Consider the following 13,192-nt stretch of genomic DNA (forward strand, 5'->3'; position numbering starts at 1 on the left):
CTTCAAGGACACTCATGTTTTAGAGTAATATCAGAACATTATCACCAGGATATGGACTTATCGGATTCAAGATTGTGTCACTTGTTGAATCAAAATAAATGAATATCTAATTTTTAACGAAGTTCGTGAAGATTTTTTTCCAAATAATATAATCCGGTACAATATCTTGTTCATAGTTCTCCGAAAATCACCTTGTAACAAGGATATCTGAAAAGAGTCCCTTTGTTGCAGGAACCATTATAAAATTCTTGGTTTTCAATTCGTGCTAGTGAATAAATTCTGCATTTCAGGTTCCATTTTCAATATCAAAATGAGATATTTTTTACTCCAGACAATGCTAACATGAAATGCAAAAATAATTACTGTAAATGGAGATTCACAAGCTTTCACTCTTAGCGTAGAACCCTATGAAAATTGTGAATTAGAATTTAGTTTTGAGTTATGGTGTAACCCGATGACAACGTCAACCAAGATGGAATTCGAAGACATTTTTAACTGAAGTTATTCAACAATTCTAGATTTAGATTGATTCAGTTTGCCTAGGAAAATTCAACCCTTCAATCTAATTGAGGACTTGAAAAACTATTCATCTGAAGGGCATAGCCGGATAAGCAGGTCGAATCGGCCCCCGCTGAATTTTTTGTCGGTACTTCAGGGATCAATTTGGACCCAAATGAAAATAATTCAGTGAAAATTTCAGCTATTAATCTTAAACGGTTTCCGAGTAATTGAAAAAAAACCTATTTTTTAGTATTTGTTTTTTTTAATAGTGAAATTAAAAATTTTTTTTTGCTGATTTTTTTTTAAATACTTACGAGTAAAAGCTGTGAAAAAATTTTTTTTCTATGATTTCTAGACTAATAGCCGATTTTTAAACTAAAAAACAAAATTACAATTATTTTTTTTTATGCCTATTTTAAAACATGCAATCACCAAATTTGGACAGAATACGTCTTTTATACCCCTCTGTACTAAGGAATTTTTTCGATTTTTTTGGTTTGGTGCAACGTCATGAAAAAAATTAAAAACCAATTTTTTGTTAATTATTTTATATTTCAACTGCTTAGAACACTACTTACAACTAATTATAAAATGTATTTATTCATAAAAATATTCATCAAAAACGTAAGTGGTCATCAAAATATTTGTTAATGTTTTCGTCAATCTTCATCACTGTCTTCATTAATAACTACACAGCGCCCGGTATTATTGAAAATGCGACTTTTTCGTAAAAGAGATTTAAAACTCTTCCTTTGAGAGTGGAAACCGTTTTGGAAAACACCATTCTGAGAAAAACGCGTTTAAAGATTGAAGTTGGAAAAGTTTATATAAATGGTTTACTTACGATCAATCGGCCATGCCAGGTCTTGATTTTTTTCTTGGGGGTTTCTCTCGTACGTCTATCCGTGATGGATGTCAAAAACGAACTGAAATGCTTGGACAGTTTATTCTGCAAGGTTATAGAACCTAAGCACCTTAGTACTCGCGCAGGTAGAAAACCCGTTCCCTTTCTACAAGAAACGCTGTAGCGACCGTAATAATTTGAATTTCGATTTAAAAATTTAAGAGAATTTTTAGAACAGTGTATACTATACGATAATGCAAAAAAAAAAACAATTTTTTGAAAATTTCACACTGAGACGATTCCTTAATTGTGACCGGCCTAAAGTCTCGCGCTAATTCGTTAAATTCGAGCATTCAGTTATTCTGTTAGCTGCAAAAGACTCACTATCTTCTACATTTCCATCTTTCCTGTTCTTTACTAAATCTCGTCATTTCGCGAATAGACATTTTTATGATGTTCCATTTTCCTTAGTTAAAATTGAGTTCGGCCCTGATTCAAAGGAATCAGGTAATCTTAAGTAAAAATAATAATAATTACACTATCGTTTTTAATAAATAATCGTTCCAATCAATTTTAACTCATCATCAAAATCAGAAAACAGACACTTTCAAACTTTCGATAACAAGATATCATTCTAAATTCAAAGACTTAGTGACCAACGTTCAACATCATTCGATTCATCAACTCTTCCAAATTTGAGGTGAGGCCCCTGGTCCAGCATTCTACCGACGCAGACCGACACGATCCGACGGCTCTCAATCTCGTCGACCGATTCACCAAAAAGCTAAGTCAATCCGAGTGTTAATCTTCGAAATTAGACGAATTCTTGTTTCACCTTGATAATCAAAAACTACTTCAGTAAATTCACACAAACCAAGTCTAGAATTGGTGGCTAGCTTCACTACCCCCAATTAAATTGTACTTATTGTTTCCAAGAACTAACGAATAAGACTTAACAAAAATATACATATAATCGATTTAAGATGATCTAAAAAGAGAGATACAATACAATATTCACGACCAGCTAGTTATAACCATCGTTCAGAATAGATGTTCCTGGTACCAAATAATAATATCCATTAGAATAGAACAACACATGATTTTTATAAACTCGAATACTTCATAAATTGTTATTTTCGGCATATATATATATTCATCACCATTGATTGTTACCAAACATTTCGATAACCAAATTGGAATAGAATATATTTCATCTTTTACCAGTCAAATTATATCAATCATTTATTTTGAACGACCTTCTTCCTATTTTTATTATTGTAATTGCCTCATCAATTTAAACAAACCTCACAGACCTGTACAGGTCTATAGCAACACGATCCTACAAATTACCGGCTTATCGAAAGGTAAGTCTTTCTCTTAGTTTTAATTATTATTCATTGTCGTTACGTGGGAGCTAGATTATTCAATTAATCATTAACTACCACCGCTCAGTACACCCTCACCCCCACGTAACACTATTAAAAAAAAAATAAATACGAAAAAATAGGTTTTTTTTCAATTACTCGGAAACCGTTTAAGATTAATAGCTAAAATTTTCACTGAATTATTTTCATTTGGGTCTAAATTGATCCCTGAAGTACCGACAAAAAATTCAGCGGGGGCCGATTCGACCTGCTTATCCGGCTATGCCCTTTAATGCCAAAGAGAGTAAAAGTAAGCTTTAAAATAAGATACCAAATTAAATAGTATAAACTTTGAAAAACAATGCTGGTCAATAATAATGCTTAAATTACAATGGTGCACAGAATCATTCCTCGGTAGAATAAATTGGCGGCAACGGTTAAGTAACGAACTTATCGCTATTGGCTCGATAAAAGTAAAATCATAGGATATTCAGCCATTATTATCTGTAGTACATCCCGCTCTTCAATTTTGCCTCAACTGATGTTGAGAAGGTGGCGATGGCCTGATGAAATTCGCTCTGGCACCTTATGTCTGACGGAACAACCAGGTTCGATGGTTGTACCCAGTGAACACAATTATGTCAAACTGATGTCAGAATGACGTCATGTCACGTCATGATTTACGTAAGATGTGAGTCATATATGAGTTACATATGACACATAATTTCCCACTTCTTGACGTAAGATTCTTACGTAAGATAAATGACGTAAATATGACCTCCAATTGACATCACTATGACTTAACTGACGTCAAAATGACATAACTCTGATGTCAAAGAGAAGTAAAGTCGGTACCGGAAGCTTACAAAAATATGACGTCCAGCTGACGTACTTGTTATTTAGCTGACGTCAAGATGACTTAAATTTGAGGTAAAATAGTGATGTAAAGTTGCTTACAAAATTGTGACGTCTGGCTGACATGATTATAAATTACCTGACGTCTCGATGACATAACTCTGATGTCATAGTGATAAAAAGTATTTGAGAATGCTTACAATAATGTAATATTCAACTGACATAAGAAATAATTCACATGATTAGAAAAATGACTAATAATTTGTAGTTGTAAAAAATATGAGTTAAAAAATTTAACCACCTGTTTAACTCGAAATGAAAAAATAATTTATTATCTTCATTTTTGGTAGTACTGCACTTTTTTAATAATTCAAGTTTGAATGTTGACAAATAAGAATTATCAATCTTTCTTTTATCATTTAACGAAAATGATAACAGTAAAAAATACAATTACAGGCCTGTAATGTAAATACGTTGTAGTTCGATGCATGTAATCAAAGAATTTGAAATTGTCTTTTTTTTTGAGTATAAATAAACAGACGAAGCTTAAATTTCAGAATAGTATTGCGCTCACAAAATCTACTTATATTAATTGACAATAATAATAATAACTATCAATGATTTTTTTAATACTAGAAAAAACCTGAAAAGTGAAAATGACGATTACAGATTCTAATGCAGTCAATGCACTTTAATACTTATTGTAATCAAAGTCTGCAATTATCTATGTTCACTTTTTGAGTTAAAGACTAGCGAAAAAACATTTAAATTATCAAATAGTATTGCGCAACTTACAACTTATCATAATGAAAATTTTTAATTATTATAGTCTTTTTTTAAATAATAATGAAAACGATTCAAAAAGTGAAAATGACAATTACACATTCTGATATAGTTATTAAACATTGATACCTATTGTTAATCCAGATAGTAATTGTTCATTTTCACTTTTTAAATTGCAAACTAGCTCACGAATCTCAATTTTATAAATGAGATTGCGCAACTTAAACTTTGACTTATTCCGATAAAATTTGGTAATTATTATAATCTCTTTTTTCTTTAAATAATAATAAAAAAAAAATCCAAAAGGTGAAAATGACAATTACAGATTTTCGTGTAGCCAACGCACATCATTTTTTTGGAATCTAAGTCTGTAATTATCTATGTTCACTTTTTAAGTTAAAAACTAGCGGATAAACATTAAAACTATCAAATAGTATTGCGCAGCTTACAACTTATAATAAAATTTTTCAATTATCAGTTTTTTTTTTTAAATAATAATGAAAAAGATTCAAAAAGTGAAAATAACAATTACACATTCTAACATAGTTATTAAACATTGATACCTATTGTTAATCCAGATAGTAATTGTTCATTTTCACTTTTTGAATTGCAAACTAGCTCACGAATTTCAATTTTTTAAATGAGATTGCGCAACTTAAATTTTGACTTATTCTGATAAAATTTGGTAATTATTATAATCTCTTTTTCCTTCAAATAATAATAAAAAAATCCAAAAGGTGACAATGACAATTACAGATTTTCGTGCAGTCAACGCACGTCATTTTTTTTAGAATCTGTCGGTAATTGTCATTTTTCATTTTTTAGATTATAAGACAACACATAAATGATATAAAATATGAATATTTACGTGAATTTTTTTAATTTACGCATTATTTGCTCTGAATTTTTTTATCCATCAGTATAGTTTTTTTGATGACCTGTTTCGCTTGTTCTCCTGCTCTTTGATTGCCAAGCCTAAACCAATTGGTTCCGGCTTTGCCGAATTCAGCTTTGTCCCACGTCGGAAACTTTTAAAGAATAACTTCTGAAATATAATTGTTGTATAAATATTTTGCCGCTTTGTTGTTAAAATTTGTAGATTAAAATCATTTCTTACTTTCACAAATGTCAATCACTTTCAATCCGTTCACTTTGTACTTGGTTATTTTACCTTCCCAGGTGTTTTCCTATGCAAATTTGTCGGAAAATATAAAAGCTAATGCTCTTTCAGTGACATCTTTACCATTAGCTCCTCCAATTTGTTTGATTTTCCGAACCTAGATAAAAATTTAGTACGCGATAATGTAATAAAAAGAAAATGACCAATAGTTACAAAAATGAGATTATATATCAACAAAAATTTGTCAATTTCCCGTACTTATTAATGTAGTAATATATCACTCAAAAAATATTTTTAAACATTTGTTTCTATATTTTTTTATTAATATTAATTGATGGAACTTTTTTAATAGTTAATTTTTTTATTAATTTAAGAAATTCTCAAATATCTGTTAATTTCAGCATCGTGGGTTTTTAAAATATTAGAGAATATATTTTTGTACAAAAAATTATGAATAATGTTCATGTTGAAATATACAAACGTTAAAATTGCAGCAATACCTATTCTTGACCATAAAATATTGGAATAAGTTTTTTTTGATTTATTTTTCCTTCTTGAATAGGATATAGGAAAAAATAAATATTTAAAATTTTCAGATTATATGATGATTAATTATTACAATGGAAAAATTTTTAAGTTTCAGTAAAATTATTAAATCAATCCTTCAAATTATTTTTTTAGTCGTTAATTATTCTAATTAAAGCTAATTTTTTTTTTAACGGATTGTCAGTTATTAAATCAGTATCAATTTGGAAAGCCATAAAAATTCAAATTTAATGTATTAATTAAAAGATGTATGTTTTTCTTGAAATTTATATAATCAGATTATTATCTTGCAGCAGTCAGTATTTTCATCAATTGAAGTAATTTTATAATAGAAGAAATAGAAAATTTGATTTTCAGGCCCCAGAAATATGCCTACGCGCATTCGCGCTTAAGGCATGCAATTGAGAATAAATATTTTAAATGACAGTTTTTCAAAAATGTTTACCTTTATAAAATTTTATGTTCAATAAAGTTTAAAAAATGAGTGCATATGTACTTCGAAACAATTTATGTTGATTATAAATTCAATTTTTAATGATCAAAAAGTAGATAAAGTCGCAAAAGTATGAAAATTTTTCAAATGTTGAGATTAAAATTTTTCAACCTAATTGATTAATGTAATTATAAATAACTCACGAATTCATCTTCGAACGTCTTGCAAGATTTTAGTCGTACTTCAAAGGCTGCCACCCTTTCTTGAGTATCAAGTTTCAAATGGGATTCTACTTCAGCAGAAATAGCAGAGTCCAAACTAGAATTCCCATTGTTGTTAAGAACATTCCTTTGCTTCAAGTCCTTTACTTCTGTTAGTAGTTTACCCAGTAAAAAAACACAAGTATCTAATTTTACTGAAATCAAAATAATAATAATAATAATAATAATAATAATGCCGTGAAAATAAAACAATTTCATCATTTTAATCATCCATTCACTTCCCTGAATATAAAAAAAGTATTGAAACAAAGAAAAAAGTATTGAATTAAAAACTATTGGATTGACAAGAAAACCAATACTTTTCAATACTTTTTTCTTTGTCTCAATATTTTTTTTTAATCAGGGTTAGTAGACTGCTAATAAAGATTCAAATGATAATATTACCTCCAAAAACTCTGAGCTCGTGTTTGACTAGCACATCTGAGTCCTTATCGCTAACGCCGTTACTTCCTGAAGCTGTTGCTCCTGGTTCGTCCTGTTTTAATTTGTGATTGTTTAAAAGTGCCTTCGCACGATCCATAGTCCTAGTAAGCGAGCCGTCTGAATCATCGTCATGAACTTCATGGGAGCTTTGCGAACCAGAGTCTTCTTGATTATTTCTTTTTAAGTGACTGGGGCTCTTTGATGGGGAGTTTTGGGGAAGTTGAGGCAATGCAGGAACTGAAAAATAGAATTACACCATTTATATTCATGAACGTCAATACATACAATGCATTTATGTGCAATAGTTTTTAAATAAAGAAGCACCAATTATTTAATGTATTGAAAATTTTTACCCGGGCGATCGTCGTCATCGGAACTACTGGAATAAATTTTATTGTTCTTGCCATTTATTTTTAAAACATCTCGGCGAAGTGACTTTCCTTTTTCTGTGTCCCCGTCCGCAAGGCTCCGGCGCTGATGATATTTGAAAGTCATACTGCGAGTCTTCAGCTGCTTTTCTTGCGCTTTCCAAAGTACCTATGATCATCATAAAAATTATATATAGTTTTTTGAGTTTCAAACTAATTAAAAATTTTATTAATTAATCAGATAATTATAAGATTAATTATTCAATTGTAGAATTTAAAATGTAAATAAATAAATGGCAAAGTTCAACAACTAACGCGGAGGCTAACAGAAATCTGACTTTTTTTTCATCAGTAAACAATTAAAAAAAAAATACAGATGTAGATATCTGTTGCTTTCAGTATAATTAATAATTTTAATACCTACTGCAATATCTCAAAATTTGTATCTCGTAAACTGGCCAGTCCTTAGGTGGTGTTTCTCTGTTCTTAATCTTTTAGGCAATATTTTTTGTCCCTTTCTTCGGCCACCAACATGCAATCTTATCTTTGAACTTTTCATTGTACAAAAGCCAATTCGTGGGTATTTCTGAATACGTATCAAATGTGATGAATGATACGAGAGCGTAATCCTTTGTTGTCTTTATACTTGTACTAAAAATTGAAAATAATAAATTAATAGTTTTAAAAGAATATTATTAAAATTTTAGGTTAGGTTTTGCTTTATTGTAACTGTTGATGATAAACGTTGTGTATTAGTATATACTTACATCTTGCTCATCTTTAAAATTTTTTTTTTTTTTTTTCAAATATATGTTACGTCCGTGAGTAGAGTTACTCCTGAGCGGTAAGAGTAAACTGGTTGGCTTCGCTTTTAAGTTCCAGGACAACCGGAAATCAGGATGAGGATTGAATAACGTAGGGTTTGTTTGAGATATTACTTATATATTTATATCGAGGAAGCTCAGATGGCGGTAAAAACGAAGTGTGCTGTATGAAGCTGTGTAAGAAGTCTAGATGTGACGTTGTTCAGAGTTAGAATAGGAGTGTTCCTCGAGACGTGAAACGTACGGGTGCAGAAAAGGTGTGACAATGCTAGGAGTAGGGAATGGAATTTGATGAGTAAGCGCGATAGTGAATAGCGTGAGACTACGTAGAGATAAGAGGACAAGACAGAGACCATGAGATTAATGTAAGAACTGTGGGAGAGTTAGCGAGTAGGAAAAATAGAGAGAAGTGGTATGCTGGACGTAACATATAATTAACTTTGTTTTTGAAAAATAATCACTTTTTATCACTGTTTATAAAATTTATGCAGACCAAGGACTAAATGCACCGCCACTTTATTTATCAGCATGAGGCCCACGCCGTGGGCTAACAGTAAGTAGAAGGGAGGTCAATATTACTGCGCAATGCGCGGCCCGCGCTTTTTATATATTCACAAATTTATTTATTTATTTTCCTATTGTGTGCCTGCGAATTTTAAATAAAAACTTCTATAGAAATAATTTTTTATTACAAAGTATTATGATAGTAATTAATTGTAATGATGTTATTAGTGAGTTATATTTATAAAAGATTAAAAAAGTTTTTTCACTGTTAAATTACACGGTTGATTACGCAAAATGGCTGCCTAACAACTAAGCACAAAAAAAGTCTAAAGGAGCCTTCATAATCACATATAGTTTATGTTTACATTTATATACATACATTACATTAAAATTTTAATTTATTGCTTATAAATAATAGTTTTCATAATGAATATTTAATTTAAATTGTTTGTGAAATGAGTGTATTCATTTATATAAAAATCACGAAAGATCTTGACTTTCATATTTAATAGTGAGTATCCAATTTTTTTATTAATTCAAAAATTAACCTAATAGTAATATTGTATTTTTTGGCTTTTATATGAGTTTCGATTTGACATATTTTATGAGGAGTAATTTATTTAATTGCATGTTATCAAAATCCTTCAAAGTTTTTATGTCTGTATGTTGATTTGAAAGATGATCGACGTTAAAAAATAACAATAGAAAACTGACTAGTATTTCAAGTAAAATAAGCAGACATCTGACAATATTCAGATTTTATTTGAATAAATATATAATTAAAAAATTTTTTTTTTTCATTTTAACATATGAGAAAGAATAAACAAATTATCGATATAATTTTTCAAATAAAAAATTTGTTTCTATTGTCTGACATTAACTCTACTTCCTTCAATGTCATAAAAAAATTTTATTTTCTCTATTTCAGACGATATTCAGCTCACGCATTATTTTGAATATAATTGAAAATGCCCAACAAGCCAATACGATTTATGACGAAAAGAAGAATCAATCAACTTATTTAAGAGGAAATTCAGACTGCAAAAAACATTCAAGATGCACAAAGTACAACAGAGGAAATTCAATCATCACAGATCTTACACAGTGTTTCAGTGGCAACATCTGATGATTCACGAGATGATGTTGAAAATGACCTTGAGATTTATGACCAAAATAGTGACCAATCTAGTCACGATTTAAATAAACAAATGGAGCAAATCACAGAAAGTGATAAAATTGAACGGCCGAAAACTTTAGAAAATGTACAGTTTCATAAAGAAACTGGGTCTGCTTCATCGACGACATTGTCTGAAGATTTGCGGTTTTGGTTATCTGAAAATAGTATTTCGCAACAAGCTGCTAATAAATTAATAAGTATTTTTCGTAACCACGGACACCAAAATGAACTGAAGAAAGACGTTCGTACTTTGATGAAAACTCCTCGTGATATGACAGGAAAGATTATTCATGGCAATGGGGATTCTTATTTCCATTTTGGAATCGCCCATGGATTAATTCGCTCACTGAATAAATACTATAATGTTTGCCCTACAACTATTTTGATTCAACTGAATTGTGATGGGATGTCTTTCAGTAAGTCGTCTAGCAGTCAATTTTGGCCTTTGCTGGCTGCAATTCAGGATGACTTTTATACTGAACGATTCTTAGTGGGACTTTTCCACGGTCACTCTAAGCCAAATGATTTTAATGTATATATAAATCCTTTCGTTGACGACATGAAAGATATACAAAATGAAGGTTTGAAAATCAATGACAGGACTATAAATGTACGACTCAGTGGTATAATTTGTGATGCTCCAGCTAGAGCATATTTAACTTTAACCAAATCTCATAGTGGGTACTTTGGTTGTTCCAAATGTATCCAACAAGGAGAATGGGGAAACTATGTTTATTTTCCAGAGATTAATAGTCCGCTTCGTACAGACGAATCATTCAAAAATCAACTGCAAGAAGAACATCACTTGGGTGAATCTTTACTGCTTGATTTAGATTTTGTGATGGTATCTCAAATTCCACTAGATTATCAGCATTTAGTATGCTTGGGTGTAGCAAAACGATATGTAATTCGTTTGGCTAATGGTTCCAAGGCACATCGACTGACAAAGAATCAAAAAGAAGATGTTGATGAAGCGCTAAAAGCCATCAAAACTTGTATTCCATCTGAATTTGCACAGCAGCCGAGACTGTTAGATACCGTTGCAAAGTGGAAGGCCACAGAATGTCGTCAGTTTTTATTATATACAGGTCCAATCATATTAAAAAAATATATTGAGATCACGATATTATAATCACTTTATGGCTCTAAGTGTTGCTGTAAGAATTTTATGTGATCCTCAAAGATACCTAGTGTATAACGATTATGCTGATGAATTGTTAAGGTGGTTCGTTGATGAGCATAAAAATTTTTACGGTCAGAATTCAATATCGTACAATGTACATAATTTAGTACATCTTGCCAAGGATTGCAAAAAATTTGGGCCGTTAGATGATTTTAGTACTTTTAAGTTTGAAAATTTTATGTCAAACATCAAAAGTAAAGTTAAGGATGCACCAAAACCTTTAGAACAGGTAGTTAACCGTGTTCATGAAGAAGATGATTTGCCACTAAAGAAACATACTTTCCCATCATATCCAGTGATTAAAAAATCAGATAATGGTAAAATTAATTCTTTAGAGTTTAAAGGCTTCACTTTGAGTTAAAAAAAAAATGAAAATTGCTGTTTATTGTCTAATAATAATATTTTATTGATTAAGCGCATGAATGATACCAATGATCAAGTAACAATAAAAGGCGAATATTTTTTTCAATTTGAATCGCTATTTGTAAAACCCTGTAACTCTAAACAATTGAATATTTATTTGGTAAAAAAAAGTATCAATCCTAAATTAAAAACTGTTACAACAGACCTTGTAGAGTCAAAATATTTATATTTTTCATTTATAAATAGTGATTATTTTGTTACTGTACCTCTATTACAATATAATAATTAATTTTGAAATTAGTTTATATATTATATTTATGACAATATCCTAATATTTTCAATGTTAAAAGTATATTTAATGTTTGCATTTAAAGAGAATTTGCGGTAAGTTAAATTTGGACACTAAATATAAAAGTAAAAATTAAGAAATGTCATATGAAATTCCACTTATGAATTATTAAATCAATACATGATACAACATAGAACATAAATAGAAAAGTATCGTTGATCGTTTTTTTTTATACCGCCGTGACATTAGTATTATGTCACTCGTATGTAAAAGAATGACCGGAAGCTGATGCTTAAGTATGACGTTCATCGTACATCAATTTTACGTAAAAGTATGAGTTGTTTCTTACGTAAGAATATTACGGTATTATGATGTCCTTTTGACGTCAGAATATGACTTGTAATTTATGTAATTGTATGATTTATTTCTTACTTAAATAATATATAAATTTATGACTTTGATGTGATGTCACACATATGATAGGGATAAGACATAATATTTACGTAATATTTAAGTCACAATCATGACGTCATATAAAAGTCAAATTTTAGGTCAGAACTATGTCATAATGATGTCATACTACATGACATCATATCAGAGTCATCAATAAAGTCATTTTTATGTCATATCTATGTAAAATGTCGATGATCTTTATGTGACCTATCTATGACGTCATATGGAGGTCATGTGTTCACTGGGTAATGATTGCACTGCCCGAGAAACCAGGATCCTTGCCACCTGAACGTTTCGACCATCAGGTGAGGCATAATTTTCCTCGTGTTAATCAAAGTTTAAACTTCGAACCTGCTGTAAAGAAAAACGAATTTTATCATTGAATCCATGTTAAAATATTGTAATATTCAAATATCACGTAATTAGGAATTTACCCACATGCTTCCATGGCTGACAAATTTAATCCCGCTTTAACAATGAATTATTTCGTACCTGAAAATATTACAAGCTATTATTATCAGACAGGATCTTTTGGTATTTTTTGATACAACTAATTTCCAATAAAATGCACAAAACATAAATCGTTAATAAGACGCATTGCCACCAGACATCACCTGGCTTAATGCTCGAAAATCAGAATTACAAATTACTTATTGTTAGATATCGTTTGACGTATTACTTTTGTGAATACGATATACCAAAGTTCATATTTTCCCGAAATCAATGAAATTCTCCGAATTGTAAATTCACAATATGATCGCTAATGCCCCGGTATGATAGCGATGTTACTGAAATTCGTTTACCTGAACCGCTGAATACGAGGTGAATAAACATCGCCGATCACATCGCGAAACTATTTCCTTGTTTCCCTACGTAATGAT

General features: G+C 30.3%; 1 protein-coding gene across 1 annotated transcript in view; it reads left to right on the plus strand.

Annotated features, from left to right (window-relative positions):
- The window catches only part of LOC124178533 (glutamate receptor ionotropic, NMDA 2B), a 2,057,245-nt gene that overhangs the window by 1,651,953 nt on the left and 392,100 nt on the right, over positions 1–13,192 (plus strand). The gene's annotated exons all lie outside the window — the stretch shown is intronic.

The sequence above is a fragment of the Neodiprion fabricii genome, chromosome 3 (assembly GCF_021155785.1).
Source record: "Neodiprion fabricii isolate iyNeoFabr1 chromosome 3, iyNeoFabr1.1, whole genome shotgun sequence".
NCBI classification, from domain to species: Eukaryota; Metazoa; Arthropoda; class Insecta; order Hymenoptera; family Diprionidae; genus Neodiprion; species Neodiprion fabricii.